The sequence below is a fragment of the Sander lucioperca genome, chromosome 13 (genome assembly GCF_008315115.2).
Source record: "Sander lucioperca isolate FBNREF2018 chromosome 13, SLUC_FBN_1.2, whole genome shotgun sequence".
Lineage (NCBI taxonomy): Eukaryota > Metazoa > Chordata > Actinopteri > Perciformes > Percidae > Sander > Sander lucioperca.
In genome coordinates this window covers 3,302,127-3,328,284 of record NC_050185.1, presented here as the reverse complement: position 1 = coordinate 3,328,284, position 26,158 = coordinate 3,302,127, and the positions used below count along the sequence as shown (strand labels likewise).

General features: G+C 32.5%; 15 non-coding genes across 15 annotated transcripts; all 15 read left to right on the top strand.

The window, feature by feature from the left end:
- The first annotated feature begins 764 nt into the window (after window positions 1–764).
- trnas-gcu lies at window positions 765–846 on the top strand. Its single transcript has one exon. It is a non-coding gene; the product is annotated as a tRNA-Ser (tRNA).
- A 1,099-nt stretch (window positions 847–1,945) lies between these two features.
- Window positions 1,946–2,027, top strand: trnas-gcu. Its single transcript has one exon. It is a non-coding gene; the product is annotated as a tRNA-Ser (tRNA).
- Window positions 2,028–3,598: 1,571 nt separating this feature from the next.
- On the top strand, window positions 3,599–3,680 carry trnas-gcu. Its single transcript has one exon. It is a non-coding gene; the product is annotated as a tRNA-Ser (tRNA).
- A 1,572-nt stretch (window positions 3,681–5,252) lies between these two features.
- Window positions 5,253–5,334, top strand: trnas-gcu. Its single transcript has one exon. It is a non-coding gene; the product is annotated as a tRNA-Ser (tRNA).
- Window positions 5,335–6,086: 752 nt separating this feature from the next.
- Window positions 6,087–6,168, top strand: trnas-gcu. The gene has a single exon. It is a non-coding gene; the product is annotated as a tRNA-Ser (tRNA).
- An 895-nt stretch (window positions 6,169–7,063) lies between these two features.
- On the top strand, window positions 7,064–7,145 carry trnas-gcu. The gene has a single exon. It is a non-coding gene; the product is annotated as a tRNA-Ser (tRNA).
- Window positions 7,146–8,717: 1,572 nt separating this feature from the next.
- trnas-gcu lies at window positions 8,718–8,799 on the top strand. The gene has a single exon. It is a non-coding gene; the product is annotated as a tRNA-Ser (tRNA).
- A 1,463-nt stretch (window positions 8,800–10,262) lies between these two features.
- On the top strand, window positions 10,263–10,344 carry trnas-gcu. Its single transcript has one exon. It is a non-coding gene; the product is annotated as a tRNA-Ser (tRNA).
- A 1,534-nt stretch (window positions 10,345–11,878) lies between these two features.
- trnas-gcu lies at window positions 11,879–11,960 on the top strand. The gene has a single exon. It is a non-coding gene; the product is annotated as a tRNA-Ser (tRNA).
- Window positions 11,961–13,530: 1,570 nt separating this feature from the next.
- On the top strand, window positions 13,531–13,612 carry trnas-gcu. Its single transcript has one exon. It is a non-coding gene; the product is annotated as a tRNA-Ser (tRNA).
- Window positions 13,613–14,654: 1,042 nt separating this feature from the next.
- Window positions 14,655–14,736, top strand: trnas-gcu. Its single transcript has one exon. It is a non-coding gene; the product is annotated as a tRNA-Ser (tRNA).
- Window positions 14,737–15,307: 571 nt separating this feature from the next.
- Window positions 15,308–15,389, top strand: trnas-gcu. Its single transcript has one exon. It is a non-coding gene; the product is annotated as a tRNA-Ser (tRNA).
- Window positions 15,390–16,282: 893 nt separating this feature from the next.
- Window positions 16,283–16,364, top strand: trnas-gcu. Its single transcript has one exon. It is a non-coding gene; the product is annotated as a tRNA-Ser (tRNA).
- Window positions 16,365–16,935: 571 nt separating this feature from the next.
- trnas-gcu lies at window positions 16,936–17,017 on the top strand. The gene has a single exon. It is a non-coding gene; the product is annotated as a tRNA-Ser (tRNA).
- A 938-nt stretch (window positions 17,018–17,955) lies between these two features.
- Window positions 17,956–18,037, top strand: trnas-gcu. Its single transcript has one exon. It is a non-coding gene; the product is annotated as a tRNA-Ser (tRNA).
- Window positions 18,038–26,158: the final 8,121 nt, after the last annotated feature.

Sequence of the window (26,158 nt, the reverse complement as noted above, 5' to 3'; positions counted from 1 at the left end):
CTCGTTAACCCTTTTACTGCTGAATCCGACTGTTTGAAAGCCCCTTTAGTGACAAATGAGTGAGAGAGTTGCTTCGAGTGGCCACAACCGAGTTCAAGCAAGACCTGAAAAGGATTGTGGATAACAAAGACTGTCAGGTTTCAGAGTCAATCTAAGTGAGAAAAAAAAACTATGAAAACTGCTATGTATTATGACATTAGATCTGGAAGACACTGTTGCTGTTGTAGTGTGGACGTGCATGTGTTGTGTGGCTTTTTGCTATGGTGCGTTTTTTTTTGTGGCTCTTTATACCTAACTGGTTGGCCATCCCTGGTATAGTACGTCGAAACAAGTGATAAAAAGTCATAGTATAGTATGTTGAAAAAATGATAAAGTCATAGTATAGTATGTCGAAACAAGTGATAAAAAGTCATAGTATAGTATGCCGAAAAAGTCATAGAGAGTATACAGAGAGTATACTATGTTGAAAAAAGTGTTAAAAAAGACATAGTATAGTATCTTGAAAAAAGTGTTAAAAAAGTCACAGTATAGTATGTCAAAAAATGTGATAGTCATAGTATAGTATTTTGTAAAAAGTGTTAAAAAAGTCACAGTATAGTATGTCGAAAAAAAGTCTTAGTATAGTATGTCGAAACAAGTGATAAAAAGTCATAGTATAGTATGTCGAAACAAGTGATAAAAAGTAACAGTATAGTATGCCGAAAAAGTCATAGTATGGTATGTTGAAAAAATTATAAAGTCATAGTATAGGATGACATAGTGCAGACGAGGTGGCCGAGTGGTTAAGGCGATGGACTGCTAATCCATTGTGCTCTGCACGCGTGGGTTCGAATCCCATCCTCGTCGAAGCAGAGTGTTCTTCTGCTACAGTTAGATGTCAACAATGTAACTGGCTGCATTCTGACAACTCTCAATGCAGCAACCTCATCAGTTTCTCCCAGATAAATCCTCATCTTATTACTGTTTTAGTGATAGTATGTTGAAAACAATCATAGTATGACACAAGTCACGAAAAAGTCATGATAGTGTGTATCGAGAGAAGTCACAGTATGTCAAAAAAAGTGATAAAAAAGTCATAGTACAGTATGTCGATAAAATGATAAAGTCATAGTATAGTATGTCGAAACAAGTGATAATAAGTCATAGTATACTATGTTGAAAAAAGTGATAAAAAAGACATAGTATAGTATCTTGAAAAGTGTTCAAAAAGTCACAGTATAGTATGTCAAAAAAAGTGATAAAGTCATAGTATAGTATTTTGAAAAAAGTGTTAAAAAAGTCACAGTATAGTATGTCGAAAAAAGTCATAGTATAGTATGCCAAAAAAGTCATAGTATAGTATGTCGAAACAAGTGATAAAAAGTCATAGTATAGTATGTTGATAAAATGATAAAGTCATAGTATAGTATGTCGAAACAAGTGATAATAAGTCATAGTATACTATGTTGAAAAAAGTGATAAAAAAGACATAGTATAGTATCTTGAAAAAAGTGTTCAAAAAGTCACAGTATAGTATGTCAAAAAAAGTGATAAAGTCATAGTATAGTATTTTGAAAAAAGTGTTCAAAAAGTCACAGTATAGTATGTCAAAAAAAGTGATAAAAAGTCATAGTATAGTATGTTGAAAAAATGATAAAGTCATAGTATAGTATGTCGAAACAAGTGATAATAAGTCATAGTATAATATCTTGAAAAAAGTGTTCAAAAAGTCACAGTATAGTATGTCAAAAAAAGTGATAAAGTCATAGTATAGTATTTTGAAAAAAGTGTTAAAAAAGTCACAGTATAGTATGTCGAAAAAAGTCATAGTATAGTATGCCAAAAAAGTCATAGTATAGTATGTCGAAACAAGTGATAATAAGTCATAGTATACTATATTGAAAAAAGTGATAAAAAAGACATAGTATAGTATCTTGAAAAACTTTAATTATAAAGACATAGTGCAGACGAGGTGGCCGAGTGGTTAAGGCGATGGACTGCTAATCCATTGTACTCTGCACGCGTGGGTTCGAATCCCATCCTCGTCGAAGCAGAGTGTTCTTCTGCTACAGTTAGATGTCAACAATGTAACTGGCTGCATTCTGACAACTCTCAATGCAGCAACCTCATCAGTTTCTCCCAGATAAATCCTCATCTTATTACTGTTTTAGTGATAGTATGTTGAAAACAATCATAGTATGACACAAGTCACGAAAAAGTCATGATAGTGTGTATCGAGAGAAGTCACAGTATGTCAAAAAAAGTGATAAAAAAGTCATAGTACAGTATGTCGATAAAATGATAAAGTCATAGTATAGTATGTCGAAACAAGTGATAATAAGTCATAGTATACTATGTTGAAAAAAGTGATAAAAAAGACATAGTATAGTATCTTGAAAAGTGTTCAAAAAGTCACAGTATAGTATGTCAAAAAAAGTGATAAAGTCATAGTATAGTATTTTGAAAAAAGTGTTAAAAAAGTCACAGTATAGTATGTCGAAAAAAGTCATAGTATAGTATGCCAAAAAAGTCATAGTATAGTATGTCGAAACAAGTGATAAAAAGTCATAGTATAGTATGTTGAAAAAATGATAAAGTCATAGTATAGTATGTTGAATAAAGTGATAAAAAAGTCATAGTATAGTATGCCAAAAAAGTCATAGTATAGTATGTCGAAACAAGTGATAAAAAGTCATAGTATAGTATGTTGAAAAAATGATAAAGTCATAGTATAGTATGTCGAAACAAGTGATAATAAGTCATAGTATAGTATCTTGAAAAAAGTGTTCAAAAAGTCACAGTATAGTATGTAAAAAAAAGTGATAGTCATAGTATAGTATTTTGAAAAAAGTGTTAAAAAAGTCACAGTATAGTATGTCGAAAAAAGTCACAGTATAGTATGTCGAAACAAGTGATAAAAAAGTCATAGTATAGTATGTCAAAAAAAGTCATAGTATAGTATGTCGAAAATAGTCATAGTATAGTATGTCGAAAAGTCATAGTATACTATGTTGAAAAAAGTGATAAAAAAGACAGAGTATAGTATCTTGAAAAAAGTGTTCAAAAAGTCACAGTATAGTATGTCAAAAAAAGTGATAAAGTCATAGTATAGTATTTTGAAAAAAGTGTTAAAAAAGTCACAGTATAGTATGTCGAAAAAAGTCACAGTATAGTATGTCGAAACAAGTGATAAAAAGTCATAGTATAGTATGTTGAAAAAATGATAAAGTCATAGTATAGTATGTCGAAACAAGTGATAAAAAGTCATAGTATAGTATGCCGAAAAAGTCATAGAGAGTATACAGAGAGTATACTATGTTGAAAAAAGTGTTAAAAAAGACATAGTATAGTATCTTGAAAAAAGTGTTAAAAAAGTCACAGTATAGTATGTCAAAAAATGTGATAGTCATAGTATAGTATTTTGTAAAAAGTGTTAAAAAAGTCACAGTATAGTATGTCGAAAAAAAGTCTTAGTATAGTATGTCGAAACAAGTGATAAAAAGTCATAGTATAGTATGTCGAAACAAGTGATAAAAAGTAACAGTATAGTATGCCGAAAAAGTCATAGTATGGTATGTTGAAAAAATTATAAAGTCATAGTATAGGATGACATAGTGCAGACGAGGTGGCCGTGTGGTTAAGGCGATGGACTGCTAATCCATTGTGCTCTGCATGCGTGGGTTAGAATCCCATCCTCGTCGAAGCAGAGTGTTCTTCTGCTACAGTTAAATGTCAACAATGTAACTGGCTGCATTCTGACAACTCTCAATGCAGCAACCTCATCAGTTTCTCCCAGATAAATCCTCATCTTATTACTGTTTTAGTGATAGTATGTTGAAAACAATCATAGTATGACACAAGTCACGAAAAAGTCATGATAGTGTGTATCGAGAGAAGTCACAGTATGTCAAAAAAAGTGATAAAAAAGTCATAGTACAGTATGTCGATAAAATGATAAAGTCATAGTATAGTATGTCGAAACAAGTGATAATAAGTCATAGTATACTATGTTGAAAAAAGTGATAAAAAAGACATAGTATAGTATCTTGAAAAGTGTTCAAAAAGTCACAGTATAGTATGTCAAAAAAAGTGATAAAGTCATAGTATAGTATTTTGAAAAAAGTGTTAAAAAAGTCACAGTATAGTATGTCGAAAAAAGTCATAGTATAGTATGCCAAAAAAGTCATAGTATAGTATGTCGAAACAAGTGATAAAAAGTCATAGTATAGTATGTTGAAAAAATGATAAAGTCATAGTATAGTATGTTGAATAAAGTGATAAAAAAGTCATAGTATAGTATGCCAAAAAAGTCATAGTATAGTATGTCGAAACAAGTGATAAAAAGTCATAGTATAGTATGTTGAAAAAATGATAAAGTCATAGTATAGTATGTCGAAACAAGTGATAATAAGTCATAGTATAGTATCTTGAAAAAAGTGTTCAAAAAGTCACAGTATAGTATGTAAAAAAAAGTGATAAAGTCATAGTATAGTATTTTGAAAAAGTGTTAAAAAAGTCACAGTATAGTATGTCGAAAAAAGTCACAGTATAGTATGTCGAAACAAGTGATAAAAAAGTCATAGTATAGTATGTCAAAAAAAGTCATAGTATAGTATGTCGAAAATAGTCATAGTATAGTATGTCGAAAAGTCATAGTATACTATGTTGAAAAAAGTGATAAAAAAGACAGAGTATAGTATCTTGAAAAAAGTGTTCAAAAAGTCACAGTATAGTATGTCAAAAAAAGTGATAAAGTCATAGTATAGTATTTTGAAAAAAGTGTTAAAAAAGTCACAGTATAGTATGTCGAAAAAAGTCACAGTATAGTATGTCGAAACAAGTGATAAAAAGTCATAGTATAGTATGTTGAAAAAATGATAAAGTCATAGTATAGTATGTCGAAACAAGTGATAAAAAGTCATAGTATAGTATGCCGAAAAAGTCATAGAGAGTATACAGAGAGTATACTATGTTGAAAAAAGTGTTAAAAAAGACATAGTATAGTATCTTGAAAAAAGTGTTAAAAAAGTCACAGTATAGTATGTCAAAAAATGTGATAGTCATAGTATAGTATTTTGTAAAAAGTGTTAAAAAAGTCACAGTATAGTATGTCGAAAAAAAGTCTTAGTATAGTATGTCGAAACAAGTGATAAAAAGTCATAGTATAGTATGTCGAAACAAGTGATAAAAAGTAACAGTATAGTATGCCGAAAAAGTCATAGTATGGTATGTTGAAAAAATTATAAAGTCATAGTATAGGATGACATAGTGCAGACGAGGTGGCCGTGTGGTTAAGGCGATGGACTGCTAATCCATTGTGCTCTGCATGCGTGGGTTAGAATCCCATCCTCGTCGAAGCAGAGTGTTCTTCTGCTACAGTTAAATGTCAACAATGTAACTGGCTGCATTCTGACAACTCTCAATGCAGCAACCTCATCAGTTTCTCCCAGATAAATCCTCATCTTATTACTGTTTTAGTGATAGTATGTTGAAAACAATCATAGTATGACACAAGTCACGAAAAAGTCATGATAGTGTGTATCGAGAGAAGTCACAGTATGTCAAAAAAAGTGATAAAAAAGTCATAGTACAGTATGTCGAAAAAAGTCATAGTATAGTATGCCAAAAAAGTCATAGTATAGTATGTCGAAACAAGTGATAAAAAGTCATAGTATAGTATGTTGATAAAATGATAAAGTCATAGTATAGTATGTCGAAACAAGTGATAATAAGTCATAGTATACTATGTTGAAAAAAGTGATAAAAAAGACATAGTATAGTATCTTGAAAAAAGTGTTCAAAAAGTCACAGTATAGTATGTCAAAAAAAGTGATAAAGTCATAGTATAGTATTTTGAAAAAAGTGTTAAAAAAGTCACAGTATAGTATGTCGAAAAAAGTCATAGTATAGTATGCCAAAAAAGTCATAGTATAGTATGTCAAAAAAAGTCATAGTATAGTATGTCGAAAATAGTCATAGTATAGTATGTCGAAAAGGTCATAGAGAGTATACAGAGAGTATACTATGTTGAAAAAAGTGTTAAAAAAGACATAGTATAGTATCTTGAAAAAAGTGTTAAAAAAGTCACAGTATAGTATGTCAAAAAATGTGAGGTGGCCGTGTGGTTAAGGCGATGGACTGCTAATCCATTGTGCCCTGCACGCGTGGGTTCGAATCCCATCCTCGTCGAAGCGGAGTGTTCTTCTGTTACAGTTAGATGTCAACAATGTAACTGGCTGCATTCTGACAACTCTCAATGCAGCAACCTCATCAGTTTCTCCCAGATAAATCCTCATCTTATTACTGTTTTAGTGATAGTATGTTGAAAACAATCATAGTATGACACAAGTCACGAAAAAGTCATGATAGTGTGTATCGAGAGAAGTCACAGTATGTCAAAAAAAGTGATAAAAAAGTCATAGTACAGTATGTCGAAAAAAGTCATAGTATAGTATGCCAAAAAAGTCATAGTATAGTATGTCGAAACAAGTGATAAAAAGTCATAGTATAGTATGTTGAAAAAAGTGATAAAAAAGACAGAGTATAGTATCTTGAAAAAAGTGTTCAAAAAGTCACAGTATAGTATGTCAAAAAAAGTGATAAAGTCATAGTATAGTATTTTGAAAAAAGTGTTAAAAAAGTCACAGTATAGTATGTCAAAAAAAGTGATAAAGTCATAGTATAGTATTTTGAAAAAAGTGTTAAAAAAGTCACAGTATAGTATGTCGAAACAAGTGATAAAAAGTCATAGTATAGTATGTTGAAAAAATGATAAAGTCATAGTATAGTATGTCGAAACAAGTGATAATAAGTCATAGTATAATATCTTGAAAAAAGTGTTCAAAAAGTCACAGTATAGTATGTCAAAAAAAGTGATAAAGTCATAGTATAGTATTTTGAAAAAAGTGTTAAAAAAGTCACAGTATAGTATGTCGAAAAAAGTCATAGTATAGTATGCCAAAAAAGTCATAGTATAGTATGTCGAAACAAGTGATAATAAGTCATAGTATACTATATTGAAAAAAGTGATAAAAAAGACATAGTATAGTATCTTGAAAAACTTTAATTATAAAGACATAGCGCAGACGAGGTGGCCGAGTGGTTAAGGCGATGGACTGCTAATCCATTGTGCTCTGCACGCGTGGGTTCGAATCCCATCCTCGTCGAAGCAGAGTGTTCTTCTGCTACAGTTAGATGTCAACAATGTAACTGGCTGCATTCTGACAACTCTCAATGCAGCAACCTCATCAGTTTCTCCCAGATAAATCCTCATCTTATTACTGTTTTAGTGATAGTATGTTGAAAACAATCATAGTATGACACAAGTCACGAAAAAGTCATGATAGTGTGTATCGAGAGAAGTCACAGTATGTCAAAAAAAGTGATAAAAAAGTCATAGTACAGTATGTCGATAAATGATAAAGTCATAGTATAGTATGTCGAAACAAGTGATAATAAGTCATAGTATACTATGTTGAAAAAAGTGATAAAAAAGACATAGTATAGTATCTTGAAAAGTGTTCAAAAAGTCACAGTATAGTATGTCAAAAAAAGTGATAAAGTCATAGTATAGTATTTTGAAAAAAGTGTTAAAAAAGTCACAGTATAGTATGTCGAAAAAAGTCATAGTATAGTATGCCAAAAAAGTCATAGTATAGTATGTCGAAACAAGTGATAAAAAGTCATAGTATAGTATGTTGAAAAAATGATAAAGTCATAGTATAGTATGTTGAATAAAGTGATAAAAAAGTCATAGTATAGTATGCCAAAAAAGTCATAGTATAGTATGTCGAAACAAGTGATAAAAAGTCATAGTATAGTATGTTGAAAAAATGATAAAGTCATAGTATAGTATGTCGAAACAAGTGATAATAAGTCATAGTATAGTATCTTGAAAAAAGTGTTCAAAAAGTCACAGTATAGTATGTAAAAAAAAGTGATAAAGTCATAGTATAGTATTTTGAAAAAAGTGTTAAAAAAGTCACAGTATAGTATGTCGAAAAAAGTCACAGTATAGTATGTCGAAACAAGTGATAAAAAAGTCATAGTATAGTATGTCAAAAAAAGTCATAGTATAGTATGTCGAAAATAGTCATAGTATAGTATGTCGAAAAGTCATAGTATACTATGTTGAAAAAAGTGATAAAAAAGACAGAGTATAGTATCTTGAAAAAAGTGTTCAAAAAGTCACAGTATAGTATGTCAAAAAAAGTGATAAAGTCATAGTATAGTATTTTGAAAAAAGTGTTAAAAAAGTCACAGTATAGTATGTCGAAAAAAGTCACAGTATAGTATGTCGAAACAAGTGATAAAAAGTCATAGTATAGTATGTTGAAAAAATGATAAAGTCATAGTATAGTATGTCGAAACAAGTGATAAAAAGTCATAGTATAGTATGCCGAAAAAGTCATAGAGAGTATACAGAGAGTATACTATGTTGAAAAAAGTGTTAAAAAAGACATAGTATAGTATCTTGAAAAAAGTGTTAAAAAAGTCACAGTATAGTATGTCAAAAAATGTGATAGTCATAGTATAGTATTTTGTAAAAAGTGTTAAAAAAGTCACAGTATAGTATGTCGAAAAAAAGTCTTAGTATAGTATGTCGAAACAAGTGATAAAAAGTCATAGTATAGTATGTCGAAACAAGTGATAAAAAGTAACAGTATAGTATGCCGAAAAAGTCATAGTATGGTATGTTGAAAAAATTATAAAGTCATAGTATAGGATGACATAGTGCAGACGAGGTGGCCGTGTGGTTAAGGCGATGGACTGCTAATCCATTGTGCTCTGCATGCGTGGGTTAGAATCCCATCCTCGTCGAAGCAGAGTGTTCTTCTGCTACAGTTAAATGTCAACAATGTAACTGGCTGCATTCTGACAACTCTCAATGCAGCAACCTCATCAGTTTCTCCCAGATAAATCCTCATCTTATTACTGTTTTAGTGATAGTATGTTGAAAACAATCATAGTATGACACAAGTCACGAAAAAGTCATGATAGTGTGTATCGAGAGAAGTCACAGTATGTCAAAAAAAGTGATAAAAAAGTCATAGTACAGTATGTCGAAAAAAGTCATAGTATAGTATGCCAAAAAAGTCATAGTATAGTATGTCGAAACAAGTGATAAAAAGTCATAGTATAGTATGTTGATAAAATGATAAAGTCATAGTATAGTATGTCGAAACAAGTGATAATAAGTCATAGTATACTATGTTGAAAAAAGTGATAAAAAAGACATAGTATAGTATCTTGAAAAAAGTGTTCAAAAAGTCACAGTATAGTATGTCAAAAAAAGTGATAAAGTCATAGTATAGTATTTTGAAAAAAGTGTTAAAAAAGTCACAGTATAGTATGTCGAAAAAAGTCATAGTATAGTATGCCAAAAAAGTCATAGTATAGTATGTCAAAAAAAGTCATAGTATAGTATGTCGAAAATAGTCATAGTATAGTATGTCGAAAAGTCATAGTATACTATGTTGAAAAAAGTGATAAAAAAGACAGAGTATAGTATCTTGAAAAAAGTGTTCAAAAAGTCACAGTATAGTATGTCAAAAAAAGTGATAAAGTCATAGTATAGTATTTTGAAAAAAGTGTTAAAAAAGTCACAGTATAGTATGTCGAAAAAAGTCACAGTATAGTATGTCGAAACAAGTGATAAAAAGTCATAGTATAGTATGTTGAAAAAATGATAAAGTCATAGTATAGTATGTCGAAACAAGTGATAAAAAGTCATAGTATAGTATGCCGAAAAAGTCATAGAGAGTATACAGAGAGTATACTATGTTGAAAAAAGTGTTAAAAAAGACATAGTATAGTATCTTGAAAAAAGTGTTAAAAAAGTCACAGTATAGTATGTCAAAAAAAGTGATAAAGTCATAGTATAGTATTTTGAAAAAAGTGTTAAAAAAGTCACAGTATAGTATGTCGAAACAAGTGATAAAAAGTCATAGTATAGTATGTTGAAAAAATGATAAAGTCATAGTATAGTATGTCGAAACAAGTGATAATAAGTCATAGTATAATATCTTGAAAAAAGTGTTCAAAAAGTCACAGTATAGTATGTCAAAAAAAGTGATAAAGTCATAGTATAGTATTTTGAAAAAAGTGTTAAAAAAGTCACAGTATAGTATGTCGAAAAAAGTCATAGTATAGTATGCCAAAAAAGTCATAGTATAGTATGTCGAAACAAGTGATAATAAGTCATAGTATACTATATTGAAAAAAGTGATAAAAAAGACATAGTATAGTATCTTGAAAAACTTTAATTATAAAGACATAGCGCAGACGAGGTGGCCGAGTGGTTAAGGCGATGGACTGCTAATCCATTGTGCTCTGCACGCGTGGGTTCGAATCCCATCCTCGTCGAAGCAGAGTGTTCTTCTGCTACAGTTAGATGTCAACAATGTAACTGGCTGCATTCTGACAACTCTCAATGCAGCAACCTCATCAGTTTCTCCCAGATAAATCCTCATCTTATTACTGTTTTAGTGATAGTATGTTGAAAACAATCATAGTATGACACAAGTCACGAAAAAGTCATGATAGTGTGTATCGAGAGAAGTCACAGTATGTCAAAAAAAGTGATAAAAAAGTCATAGTACAGTATGTCGATAAAATGATAAAGTCATAGTATAGTATGTCGAAACAAGTGATAATAAGTCATAGTATACTATGTTGAAAAAAGTGATAAAAAAGACATAGTATAGTATCTTGAAAAGTGTTCAAAAAGTCACAGTATAGTATGTCAAAAAAAGTGATAAAGTCATAGTATAGTATTTTGAAAAAAGTGTTAAAAAAGTCACAGTATAGTATGTCGAAAAAAGTCATAGTATAGTATGCCAAAAAAGTCATAGTATAGTATGTCGAAACAAGTGATAAAAAGTCATAGTATAGTATGTTGAAAAAATGATAAAGTCATAGTATAGTATGTTGAATAAAGTGATAAAAAAGTCATAGTATAGTATGCCAAAAAAGTCATAGTATAGTATGTCGAAACAAGTGATAAAAAGTCATAGTATAGTATGTTGAAAAAATGATAAAGTCATAGTATAGTATGTCGAAACAAGTGATAATAAGTCATAGTATAGTATCTTGAAAAAAGTGTTCAAAAAGTCACAGTATAGTATGTAAAAAAAAGTGATAAAGTCATAGTATAGTATTTTGAAAAAAGTGTTAAAAAAGTCACAGTATAGTATGTCGAAAAAAGTCACAGTATAGTATGTCGAAACAAGTGATAAAAAAGTCATAGTATAGTATGTCAAAAAAAGTCATAGTATAGTATGTCGAAAATAGTCATAGTATAGTATGTCGAAAAGTCATAGTATACTATGTTGAAAAAAGTGATAAAAAAGACAGAGTATAGTATCTTGAAAAAAGTGTTCAAAAAGTCACAGTATAGTATGTCAAAAAAAGTGATAAAGTCATAGTATAGTATTTTGAAAAAAGTGTTAAAAAAGTCACAGTATAGTATGTCAAAAAAAGTGATAAAGTCATAGTATAGTATTTTGAAAAAAGTGTTAAAAAAGTCACAGTATAGTATGTCGAAACAAGTGATAAAAAGTCATAGTATAGTATGTTGAAAAAATGATAAAGTCATAGTATAGTATGTCGAAACAAGTGATAATAAGTCATAGTATAATATCTTGAAAAAAGTGTTCAAAAAGTCACAGTATAGTATGTCAAAAAAAGTGATAAAGTCATAGTATAGTATTTTGAAAAAAGTGTTAAAAAAGTCACAGTATAGTATGTCGAAAAAAGTCATAGTATAGTATGCCAAAAAAGTCATAGTATAGTATGTCGAAACAAGTGATAATAAGTCATAGTATACTATATTGAAAAAAGTGATAAAAAAGACATAGTATAGTATCTTGAAAAACTTTAATTATAAAGACATAGCGCAGACGAGGTGGCCGAGTGGTTAAGGCGATGGACTGCTAATCCATTGTGCTCTGCATGCGTGGGTTCGAATCCCATCCTCGTCGAAGCAGAGTGTTCTTCTGCTACAGTTAGATGTCAACAATGTAACTGGCTGCATTCTGACAACTCTCAATGCAGCAACCTCATCAGTTTCTCCCAGATAAATCCTCATCTTATTACTGTTTTAGTGATAGTATGTTGAAAACAATCATAGTATGACACAAGTCACGAAAAAGTCATGATAGTGTGTATCGAGAGAAGTCACAGTATGTCAAAAAAAGTGATAAAAAAGTCATAGTACAGTATGTCGATAAAATGATAAAGTCATAGTATAGTATGTCGAAACAAGTGATAATAAGTCATAGTATACTATGTTGAAAAAAGTGATAAAAAAGACATAGTATAGTATCTTGAAAAGTGTTCAAAAAGTCACAGTATAGTATGTCAAAAAAAGTGATAAAGTCATAGTATAGTATTTTGAAAAAAGTGTTAAAAAAGTCACAGTATAGTATGTCGAAAAAAGTCATAGTATAGTATGCCAAAAAAGTCATAGTATAGTATGTCGAAACAAGTGATAAAAAGTCATAGTATAGTATGTTGAAAAAATGATAAAGTCATAGTATAGTATGTTGAATAAAGTGATAAAAAAGTCATAGTATAGTATGCCAAAAAAGTCATAGTATAGTATGTCGAAACAAGTGATAAAAAGTCATAGTATAGTATGTTGAAAAAATGATAAAGTCATAGTATAGTATGTCGAAACAAGTGATAATAAGTCATAGTATAGTATCTTGAAAAAAGTGTTCAAAAAGTCACAGTATAGTATGTAAAAAAAAGTGATAAAGTCATAGTATAGTATTTTGAAAAAAGTGTTAAAAAGTCACAGTATAGTATGTCGAAAAAAGTCACAGTATAGTATGTCGAAACAAGTGATAAAAAAGTCATAGTATAGTATGTCAAAAAAAGTCATAGTATAGTATGTCGAAAATAGTCATAGTATAGTATGTCGAAAAGTCATAGTATACTATGTTGAAAAAAGTGATAAAAAAGACAGAGTATAGTATCTTGAAAAAAGTGTTCAAAAAGTCACAGTATAGTATGTCAAAAAAAGTGATAAAGTCATAGTATAGTATTTTGAAAAAGTGTTAAAAAAGTCACAGTATAGTATGTCGAAAAAAGTCACAGTATAGTATGTCGAAACAAGTGATAAAAAGTCATAGTATAGTATGTTGAAAAAATGATAAAGTCATAGTATAGTATGTCGAAACAAGTGATAAAAAGTCATAGTATAGTATGCCGAAAAAGTCATAGAGAGTATACAGAGAGTATACTATGTTGAAAAAAGTGTTAAAAAAGACATAGTATAGTATCTTGAAAAAAGTGTTAAAAAAGTCACAGTATAGTATGTCAAAAATGTGATAGTCATAGTATAGTATTTTGTAAAAAGTGTTAAAAAAGTCACAGTATAGTATGTCGAAAAAAAGTCTTAGTATAGTATGTCGAAACAAGTGATAAAAAGTCATAGTATAGTATGTCGAAACAAGTGATAAAAAGTAACAGTATAGTATGCCGAAAAAGTCATAGTATGGTATGTTGAAAAAATTATAAAGTCATAGTATAGGATGACATAGTGCAGACGAGGTGGCCGTGTGGTTAAGGCGATGGACTGCTAATCCATTGTGCTCTGCATGCGTGGGTTAGAATCCCATCCTCGTCGAAGCAGAGTGTTCTTCTGCTACAGTTAAATGTCAACAATGTAACTGGCTGCATTCTGACAACTCTCAATGCAGCAACCTCATCAGTTTCTCCCAGATAAATCCTCATCTTATTACTGTTTTAGTGATAGTATGTTGAAAACAATCATAGTATGACACAAGTCACGAAAAAGTCATGATAGTGTGTATCGAGAGAAGTCACAGTATGTCAAAAAAGTGATAAAAAAGTCATAGTACAGTATGTCGAAAAAAGTCATAGTATAGTATGCCAAAAAAGTCATAGTATAGTATGTCGAAACAAGTGATAAAAAGTCATAGTATAGTATGTTGATAAAATGATAAAGTCATAGTATAGTATGTCGAAACAAGTGATAATAAGTCATAGTATACTATGTTGAAAAAAGTGATAAAAAAGACATAGTATAGTATCTTGAAAAAAGTGTTCAAAAAGTCACAGTATAGTATGTCAAAAAAAGTGATAAAGTCATAGTATAGTATTTTGAAAAAAGTGTTAAAAAAGTCACAGTATAGTATGTCGAAAAAAGTCATAGTATAGTATGCCAAAAAAGTCATAGTATAGTATGTCAAAAAAAGTCATAGTATAGTATGTCGAAAATAGTCATAGTATAGTATGTCGAAAAGTCATAGTATACTATGTTGAAAAAAGTGATAAAAAAGACAGAGTATAGTATCTTGAAAAAAGTGTTCAAAAAGTCACAGTATAGTATGTCAAAAAAAGTGATAAAGTCATAGTATAGTATTTTGAAAAAAGTGTTAAAAAAGTCACAGTATAGTATGTCGAAAAAAGTCACAGTATAGTATGTCGAAACAAGTGATAAAAAGTCATAGTATAGTATGTTGAAAAAATGATAAAGTCATAGTATAGTATGTCGAAACAAGTGATAAAAAGTCATAGTATAGTATGCCGAAAAAGTCATAGAGAGTATACAGAGAGTATACTATGTTGAAAAAAGTGTTAAAAAAGACATAGTATAGTATCTTGAAAAAAGTGTTAAAAAAGTCACAGTATAGTATGTCAAAAAATGTGAGGTGGCCGTGTGGTTAAGGCGATGGACTGCTAATCCATTGTGCCCTGCACGCGTGGGTTCGAATCCCATCCTCGTCGAAGCGGAGTGTTCTTCTGCTACAGTTAGATGTCAACAATGTAACTGGCTGCATTCTGACAACTCTCAATGCAGCAACCTCATCAGTTTCTCCCAGATAAATCCTCATCTTATTACTGTTTTAGTGATAGTATGTTGAAAACAATCATAGTATGACACAAGTCACGAAAAAGTCATGATAGTGTGTATCGAGAGAAGTCACAGTATGTCAAAAAAAGTGATAAAAAAGTCATAGTACAGTATGTCGAAAAAAGTCATAGTATAGTATGCCAAAAAAGTCATAGTATAGTATGTCGAAACAAGTGATAAAAAGTCATAGTATAGTATGTTGAAAAAATGATAAGGTCATAGTATAGTATGTTGAATAAAGTGATAAAAAAGTCATAGTATAGTATGCCAAAAAAGTCATAGTATAGTATGTCGAAACAAGTGATAAAAAGTCATAGTATAGTATGTCAAAAAAAGTCATAGTATAGTATGTCGAAAATAGTCATAGTATACTATGTTGAAAAAAGTGATAAAAAAGACATAGTATAGTATCTTGAAAAACTTTAATTATAAAGACATAGCGCAGACGAGGTGGCCGAGTGGTTAAGGCGATGGACTGCTAATCCATTGTGCTCTGCACGCGTGGGTTTGAATCCCATCCTCGTCGAAGCAGAGTGTTCTTCTGTTACAGTTAGAAGTCAACAATGTAACTGGCTGCATTCTGACAACTCTCAATGCAGCAACCTCATCAGTTTCTCCCAGATAAATCCTCATCTTATTACTGTTTTAGTGATAGTATGTTGAAAACAATCATAGTATGACACAAGTCACGAAAAAGTCATGATAGTGTGTATCGAGAGAAGTCACAGTATGTCAAAAAAAGTGATAAAGTCATAGTATAGTATGTTGAATAAAGTGATAAAAAAGTCATAGTATAGTATGCCAAAAAAGTCATAGTATAGTATGTCGAAACAAGTGATAAAAAGTCATAGTATAGTATGTTGAAAAAATGATAAAGTCATAGTATAGTATGTCGAAACAAGTGATAATAAGTCATAGTATAGTATCTTGAAAAAAGTGTTCAAAAAGTCACAGTATAGTATGTCGAAAAAAGTCACAGTATAGTATGTCGAAACAAGTGATAAAAAAGTCATAGTATAGTATGTCGAAAAAAGTCATAGTATAGTATGTCGAAAATAGTCATAGTATAGTATGTCGAAAATAGTCATAGTATACTATGTTGAAAAAAGTGATAAAAAAGACAGAGTATAGTATCTTGAAAAAAGTGTTCAAAAAGTCACAGTATAGTATGTCAAAAAAAGTGATAAAGTCATAGTATAGTATTTTGAAAAAAGTGTTAAAAAAGTCACAGTATAGTATGTCGAAAAAAGTCACAGTATAGTATGTCGAAACAAGTGATAAAAAAGTCATAGTATAGTATGTCGAAAAAAGTCATAGTATAGTATGTCGAAAATAGTCATAGTATAGTATGTCGAAAAAAGTGATAAAAAAGACATAGTATAGTATCTTGAAAAACTTTAATTATAAAGACATAGCGCAGACGAGGTGGCCGAGTGGTTAAGGCGATGGACTGCTAATCCATTGTGCCCTGCACGCGTGGGTTCGAATCCCATCCTCGTCGAAGCGGAGTGTTCTTCTGCTACAGTTAGATGTCAACAATGTAACTGGCTGCATTCTGACAACTCTCAATGCAGCAACCTCATCAGTTTCTCCCAGATAAATCCTCATCTTATTACTGTTTTAGTGATAGTATGTTGAAAACAATCATAGTATGACACAAGTCACGAAAAAGTCATGATAGTGTGTATCGAGAGAAGTCACAGTATGTCAAAAAAAGTGATAAAAAAGTCATAGTACAGTATGTCGAAAAAAGTCATAGTATAGTATGCCAAAAAAGTCATAGTATAGTATGTCGAAACAAGTGATAAAAAGTCATAGTATAGTATGTTGAAAAAATGATAAAGTCATAGTATAGTATGTTGAATAAAGTGATAAAAAAGTCATAGTATAGTATGCCAAAAAAGTCATAGTATAGTATGTCGAAACAAGTGATAAAAAGTCATAGTATAGTATGTCAAAAAAAGTCATAGTATAGTATGTCGAAAATAGTCATAGTATACTATGTTGAAAAAAGTGATAAAAAAGACATAGTATAGTATCTTGAAAAACTTTAATTATAAAGACATAGCGCAGACGAGGTGGCCGAGTGGTTAAGGCGATGGACTGCTAATCCATTGTGCTCTGCACGCGTGGGTTTGAATCCCATCCTCGTCGAAGCAGAGTGTTCTTCTGTTACAGTTAGATGTCAACAATGTAACTGGCTGCATTCTGACAACTCTCAATGCAGCAACCTCATCAGTTTCTCCCAGATAAATCCTCATCTTATTACTGTTTTAGTGATAGTATGTTGAAAACAATCATAGTATGACACAAGTCATGAAAAAGTCATAATAGTGTGTATCGAGAGAAGTCACAGTATGTCAAAAAAAGTGATAAAAAAGTCATAGTACAGTATGTCGAAAAAAGTCATAGTATAGTATGCCAAAAAAGTCATAGTATAGTATGTCGAAACAAGTGATAAAAAGTCATAGTATAGTATGTTGATAAAATGATAAAGTCATAGTATAGTATGTCGAAACAAGTGATAATAAGTCATAGTATACTATGTTGAAAAAAGTGATAAAAAAGACATAGTATAGTATCTTGAAAAAAGTGTTCAAAAAGTCACAGTATAGTATGTCAAAAAAAGTGATAAAGTCATAGTATAGTATTTTGAAAAAAGTGTTAAAAAAGTCACAGTATAGTATGTCGAAAAAAGTCATAGTATAGTATGCCAAAAAAGTCATAGTATAGTATGTCGAATCAAGTGATAATAAGTCATAGTATACTATATTGAAAAAAGTGATAAAAAAGACATAGTATAGTATCTTGAAAAAAGTGTTCAAAAAGTCACAGTATAGTATGTCAAAAAAAGTGATAAAGTCATAGTATAGTATTTTGAAAAAAGTGTTAAAAAAGTCACAGTATAGTATGTCGAAAAAAGTCACAGTATAGTATGTCGAAACAAGTGATAAAAAGTCATAGTATAGTATGTCAAAAAAAGTCATAGTATAGTATGTCGAAAATAGTCATAGTATACTATGTTGAAAAAAGTGATTAAAAAAGACATAGTATAGTATCTTGAAAAACTTTAATTATAAAGACATAGCGCAGACGAGGTGGCCGAGTGGTTAAGGCGATGGACTGCTAATCCATTGTGCTCTGCACGTGTGGGTTCGAATCCCATCCTCGTCGAAGCAGAGTGTTCTTCTGTTACAGTTAGATGTCAACAATGTAACTGGCTGCATTCCGACAACTCTCAATGCAGCAACCTCATCATTTTCTCCCAGATAAATCCTCATCTTATTACTGTTTTAGTGATAGTATGTTGAAAACAATCATAGTATGACACAAGTCATGAAAAAGTCATAATAGTGTGTATCGAGAGAAGTCACAGTATGTCAAAAAAAGTGATAAAAAAGTCATAGTACAGTATGTCGAAAAAAGTCATAGTATAGTATGCCAAAAAAGTCATAGTATAGTATGTCGAAACAAGAGATAAAAAGTCATAGTATAGTATGTCGAAAAAATGATAAAGTCATAGTATAGTATGTTGAATAAAGTGATAAAAAAAGTCATAGTATAGTATGCCAAAAAAGTCATAGTATAGTATGTCGAAACAAGTGATAAAAAGTCATAGTATAGTATGTTGAAAAAATGATAAAGTCATAGTATAGTATGTCGAAACAAGTGATAATAAGTCATAGTATAGTATATTGAAAAAAGTGATAAAAAAGACATAGTATAGTATCTTGAAAAAAGTAATAAAAAGTCATAGTATAGTATGCCGAAAAAGTCATAGTATGGTATGTCGAAAAAAGTCACAGTATAGTATGTCGAAACAAGTGATAAAAAGTCATAGTATAGTATGTCGAAACAAGTGATAAAAAGTCATAGTATAGTATGTTGAAAAAAGTGATAAAAAAGACATAGTATAGTATCTTGAAAAAAGTGTTAAAAAAGTCATAGTATAGTATGTTGAAAACTATCATAGTATGACACAAGTCATGAAAAAGTCATAATATTGTGTATCGAGAGAAGTCACAGTATGTCTAAAAAAGTGATAAAAAGTCATAGTACAGTATGTCGAAAAAAGTGATAAATCATAGTATAGAATTTCGAAAAGAAGTGATAAAAAAGTCACAGTATAGTATGTCGACATAAGTCATAGTATAGGATGTCGGAAAAAGGGATAGAAAAGTCATAGTATAGTATGCCGAAAAAGTCATAGTATAGTATGTCGAAAAAAGTCATAGTATAGTATGTCGAAACAAGTGATAAAAAGTCATAGTATAGTATGTCGAAACAAGTGATAAAAAGTCATAGTATAGTATGTCGAAACAAGTGATAAAAAGTAATAGTATAGTATGCCGAAAAAGTCATAGTATAGTATGTTGAAAAAATTATAAAGTCATAGTATAGTATGTCAAAAAAAGTGATAAAAAAGTCATAGTATAGTATGTTGAAAAAAGTGTTCAAAAAGTCACAGTATAGTATGTCGAAAAAGTCATAGTATAGTATGCCGAAAAAGTCATAGTATAGCATGTCGAAAAAAGTGTTAAAAAAGTCATAGTATAGTATGTCAAAAAAAGTCATAGTATAGTATGTCGAAAATAGTCATAGTATACTATGTTGAAAAAAGTGATAAAAAAGACATAGTTGACATATGTTTCTCCCAGATAAATCCTCATCTTTTTATTGTTTTAGTGATGGTATCTTGAAAACAATCATAGTATAGTATGACGAAAAAAGTCATGAAAAAGTCATAATATTGTATATCGAGAGAAGTCACAGTATGTCTAAAAAAGTGATAAAAAAGTCATAGTATAGTTTTGTCAAAAAAAGTGATAAATCATAGTATAGAATTTCGAAAAATGTGATAAAAAAGTCACAGTATAGTATGTCAACATAAGTCATAGTATAGGATGTCGGAAAAAGGGATAAAAAAGTCATAGTATAGTATGTCAAAAAAAGTGATAAAAAAGTCATAGTATAGTATTTTGAAAAAAGTGATAAAAAAGTCACATTATAGTATGTCAAAATAAGTCACAGCATAGGATGTCGGAAAAAGGGATAAAAAAGTCATAGTATAGTATGTCAAAAAAAGTGATAAAGTCATAGAATAGTATTTCGAAAAAAGTGATAAAAAAGTCATAGTATAGTATGTCAAAAAAAGTCATAGTATAGTATGTCGCAACATCTTAAAAAGTCATAGTAACGTAAGGTCGAAAAAATTGATAAAAAGTCATAGCATAGTATCTTGCAAATGTCATAGTATAGTATGTAGAATAGTACTGCTAACAACTGAGAAAAAAAGTCATAGTATAGTATATTGAAAAAATGTCACAGTATAGAATGTTGATGCTAAATCAGCATTCAAATGTTGACCAAAGTGTGAGAATACATTTACGTGAAAGAAAATAAACCACAGTTATTAAATCTGTAATCAAGGCTCTTTGATTAGGCTAAGTGCTTCATCAGATCAATCAGGACAAATAAAATGAAAAAAATAAGTAAGAAAATATGTCTTTCGACAACATTAAACATTTCTTTCAAATGAACACCTTGTTTTCATGATCATAATGTCAATGTTATTTTATCATTATTTAGATCCACCACATCCAAACCAGTATGAGCCATTCATCAATAATTACCCATCAACTCATATTCCATCATTATCCCTTTCACACAAGCAAAGCATCAATAAGTTACCACTGTTCACTTCTAATCCGTGCCACTTCCTCTCACATTTCCTGCAGGGTAGTAGCTCTTCTACATTGTCCATATTGGAGACATGCAGGCCAAATAGTTGATAATGAGGTTGGGCTCAGGTGGGTCTCAAACACGTTTTTGCCCATTGTTCTTGAACAGCTTGTAAGCTGCGACCACATGCATCATCCCCTCTGGTAAAATGCTTCTGTGCTGCTGTAAACGGTTTTATTGTCTCCTTTTTGGCTTGATGATCCTGCCTGGATCTCCTGGGACAGTACTGCTGTAATTTACTTAGATAGATAGATAGATAGATAGATAGATAGATAGATAGATAGATAGATAGATAGATAGATAGATAGAAAGTTAACTAACTTAAATATCACATACAACAGTATTCAGAAACAGATTCTTTCCATTCTGGAATGCTGTGTGGACTAGCCAGACCCTCCTCCGCAGTGCTGTGGATGGTATGGAAAAGCAAAACTACTAGGTCAGGAAATTTACCAATGGTCGTGGACAGGCCTTGAACTAAGTGAAAGTCCTGGGTTTACGTGCACCGCCAAGTACTTAAGCACACATGCACACACATACATACTCATACATGTTATGCATGCCTGTGCAAGTGAAGTATACAGTATATGTATGCACAAGTGAAGTATATATTTATGCGCAAGTAAAGTATATATGTATGTGCAAGTGTTTAGTACCAGTATATATGTATGTGCAAGTGTTTAGTACCAGTCAGAGATGGGAAGTAACGAAGTACTTCGTTACTGTACTCAAGTAGATTTTTCAGATATTTTTACTTTAATTTACTTTTTATTTTTGCGCCGACTTTTTACTTTTACTCCTTACATTTTTAACACCAATATCGGTACTTTCTACTCCTTACATCTTACAAAATTGGCTCGTTACTTTAGTTTCAAATAATTTCAGTGGAGTTACCATTATTATTTTCATCAATACCAAATTCAATCTAATAGGATGGAAATATACATTGCACTTGACGCACCACTACAAGACGACTGGACAGATTCGGCGGCATTCGTTCGCGGCAAATCATTGTGGCTTGATGGCGGTAACGTTAGCACATGATTGAAAATTAAGAAAACGGAGATCCCAGAGATTCGTCAGACAAGCAGCAAGACATTCCCAATCATCCATGGCCTTATCTGAGAGAGATGTTTGAAATAGTAGGCATCAAGAATGACTCCTGGCCAATGTGCTGCAAATTGTGCCAACCGAAACACCATGAACTGCTGGCTTTCAAGAATTCACCATCGAATTTGAAAAAACACATAGAGGTAAATGCATCTTTTTGTTGTTATGAAAAGCTATTTGTTGTAACTTTATTAAGCTTACGTTAATGGTCAGTTACATTTGTTCTCCTGCTTGCACTCTAGTAACATTTGTGTGGTCCAGGTAGCTTTGCATAAAAATGGTTGTCGTTCACAAGGCTACTTTTACTTTTATACTTTAAGTACATTTCCAAGACTGTACTTTGTTACTTTTACTTGAGTAAAGAAGTTAAATCAGTACTTCTACTTTTACCAGAGTAGTAAGTATCTGTACTTCTACTTGAGTACTTTTGCCATCTCTGGTACCAGTATATATGTATGTGCAAGTGAAGTATTTAATTCTGGCCTAGGCGGCTTCTCATACTGGTGGGTTGACAATGTGAGCAGCATTTTAATGTTGCAGCTTCTTGAGGTGGGCAGTCTTATCTACCAAGCTAGAGGTTCTCAACCTACTACTGAGCACTACTGGGTCTCGGGGCATTTGCTAAAGGGACGCAAGGAAACCATGATTAGGCAAAAACAGCTGAATATCGACGCTTCATTTACGGGATTGTTCAGGTGCCGCCAGAAATTGTTGCCGGATGTCCCTCATTTTAGGCCGGATGTCCATCACCTTCCTCTTTCTTTGTGTTGGCGTTCTAACCTCTGGATTTACCCTGCAGAGATCTGAGGAGCAGTTAACCATAGTCCTCAGAAATCCACCAGACAGCTAGCTAGACTATCTGTCCATTCTGAGTTTTCTGTTGCACGACTAAATCAATCTTTGAACGTACCAAAACTTCCCGAGGCTATTTTGCAGCGGCAAGAGACAGGAGACAGATATACAGGAATACAGAAATATGACTCACAATAATTATACCAGTGGCTATAATGTAATGATGAACAGTGGCAATCCTACTAACAGTAAAGATAATAGAACTATGGCTGGTAATAATAGCAGTAGCAGTGCAGGGCGTCGAGCAGGACCTAACTATAAACTTTATCAAAGAGGAGAGTTTTAAGTTTACTTTTAAATGCGGAGACGGTGTCTGTCTCCTGTTTCCAGAGGAGAGGAGCCTGATAGCTGAAGGCTCTGGCTCCCATTCTACTTTTGGAGACCCTATTAACCACAAGTAACTCTGCATTCTGGGAGTGCAGTGTTCTAGTGGGTCTTTTGGGTACTATGAGGTATGAGCTCTTTAAGATAATACAAGGCTGTCAACACAAAAATACAATTAATAATGTCCCAGCATGTTCAAGTATGCAGTGTAATTAAGACTGATCTGTGTCTATACATAAACAGTTGAGTAAGATCATTTGTGTTATGGTGAAATTGCACTCCGAACTCGTGAGTCTGATACGTGCGTGTGTATGACTCCTTCTTCCTTGTTTAATACACAACATGTGTACCTGTGTGATGGCGGGCGGCAGCATGTAATTCTCAAATGATCTTTAATATGTTGTTTGTATACAGTGGATATACAATTCCGTGTTTAAAATGTCTTCCCTCCTTTGCTTGAACCCTTTCTATCATCTTTTCTCCATCAGTACTGATATACAGAACTCTGTCATCTCCATCTCCATCGCTTGAACCAGAAACTAGTTAATTATATGTAATCAATCTGAGCACAAAGATCCAGACAAAGTGGTACTATTGTTGCACAAGAAGCACACAAATCTGACAACCAATAGACCATTTCTCTGCAGCGGCTGTGTCTGCATTTATAGTGGGCTTCTAATATACAATCTGATTATTGCCTTAACATATAGAACAAACAAATCTGTCTCTGCGAGTCATTTTTCACGTCACAAATCTTCCTCAAAACAACCGAGTTGCTGAGGTGAATAAAACACAACTGTTTGGCTTAGCAGCAGATGTATAATGACTCTTTTGTTGGGACACAAAAGGAGGAGGCATGACAATTATTTAATCCCGTCCAAGCTGAGCGACAGATCTGCCTTCCTTCAATCCTACCTTTCCTCTCCAGCAGCCCAGACGCTGTCCTGCAGCAGCTTCAGTGGCAGATGGTAGATGAAAGAGGGAGCTGGGAGGAATGAGGGAATGAGAACAGGTGGGGGTTAAAACTGAAGAAAAGGAAAGGGCACGGGGGTCAACTGGGGCAACAGAGAGGGGGAGGAAACTTACATATAGACTTGCAGAGGGACCGATCGATGGATAGATTGTTCTTTCCTTTACATTGTGCCTCTCAAAATCCATGTTTCCTAATGCCAGATGTCGACCAACTCTGTTGAAACGTGGAAAAATGTCTACAGAATCATGCTTGGAGAAAGATGAAGATTGGAGCAATATATAATGGCTGTGTTGGCATTTTTTTGAAAAATATTTTGTTCAATCAAATTGCTCTCTTATTTGCAAATAGTTTGAATGTACTGTATATTATCTGAGTTATTTTTTTTTATTTTTATTTTTTTATCCTTAACAATTTGTGTGCTGATGTAGCAAGGGATTCAACCACATGAATGCAACGCCTCATGTGGAATAGTACAGAGAAATGCAGCCTTTACAGGAATTTAATGATTGAATTTAATCAGGCACCACTTTAGTGTTGTATTCACTTTCTAAGTAAAATAGACTAAGTCGTATTTTAATCTGAAGAAAGGAGATGGGGGGTTGGAATTGAGTAGAATACAGTTTAGAGGTACTCCAAGTGAATAATGCCTTTTCAGAAAGGCTTAAGTCTCAGGTTTAAGGGCTCCGTAAAGAACTGACGGTAAAAGACCAGACCACAATGTGAATACAGCTGCCTATTCAGGATCCCAGCCCAGTCCCCCCCTCCCCCCAGCCAGACACTAATGCTGCCCCCTGCCTTCCAGCTATGGAGGAAGCCCGAGCAGACTGTTGAACTCCTGCTGCATCCCGCCCTTCTCCCCTCCCTACTGCGGCACGCCGGGCCGGCCCCGGCAGCTGTTTTGGCCAACTGAGGCAGAAGGGGCTGCAGGGGAACAATGTGACTTAACTCTCCCTCTTTGTGTGTGTGTGTGTGTGTGTGTGTGTGTGTGTGTGTGTGTGTGTGTGTGTGTGTGTGTGTGTGTGTGTGTGTGTGTGTGTGTGTGACTATTTAAGAATAGAACCCCATGGATCAGCTAACCCCCATCCTAACATCCTTGTGGTAAAAGCTCTGCTTAGTACTAAGTGTGGTCAAAAGCAAAAGGAGATTTCTGCTAAATCTTCTGCTAATCTGAAAGTCCACAGCAATCTGTGTCAGTGTCTTCACTCGCATTTTAGGATGCACACATTTGTAGATGTCATAAACATTTGCACTTACATCCGCTGCAGCTGAGCATCAGTTTAAAATTAAAAATGCATACGGTTTCTCATGCCTGTAGTGCTATTTATCAATCGAGATAGTTTTGGTGTGAGTTGCCCGGTGTTGGATATGTCTGACCTCTCTCCATTTAATGGAACTAGATGGCTCTTAGCCTGTGGTGCTCAAAGCGCCAACAAAATACACTTAAAAAAACTCAACAGCAATGTGTCTTTCCAGAAATCATGAGCCGGTTACTAAAGATAATCTACAGACCTGGTCGTGAGCAGTTTCATGTAGGAACTATTTTCTTTCTACTGACCTGCACCCATAAATCGTATGACCGTGCAGGAGGAAGTGTACTCATGGACAAGAGGCTCGTGCTTGTGACAGTGTGAGATGGCGTCCTCCTGGGCTGAGCTGTAGCGTTAGCTAGCTCAGGTGAACTAGCAGTATTGGTTAGTTAGATGAGCCTCTCATTCACGAGTCCGCTTCCTTCTGCGCCGTGATACATATATTCGACGACCGATATCACCAACACTGGGCAACTCACACCAAAACAATCTAGATTGATAAATTGCACTACAGGTAAGAGGAAAAACATGTATTTCTGATTCTGGGGTGAACTGTCCTTTAAATACCTTGACTATTACACCAATGTGGAATTGTGTATATAAAGTCATTTTTACCAGTAGTACATATGCAAGAATTTGAAAGAAATTCCTCTGTTAAAATGCCTAAAATGCATTTAATAGAATTGAATTTGCCAGTATCATTCCACCTTACTTAATACTGATGTGGAGACCTGCTCAGAGCATATCTAAGTAGTTACATTGCTGTAGAGATGACCTTACCCAAATGCACAAGGATTGTGTTAGGCAATAAAACTATTAATATAAATGGAACTAAAAAGAAACGTCCCATCTGTGACAGGAATAGTGGTTCTCGTTCTGACTCTGCAACGGAGTGTGGGATGGAAACACTTCAATTATCTGGACTGAAATATTATTTCAGACATTGCCATTGGGAAATTAAAACTATGGATTGAAAGTTGTTCTGGC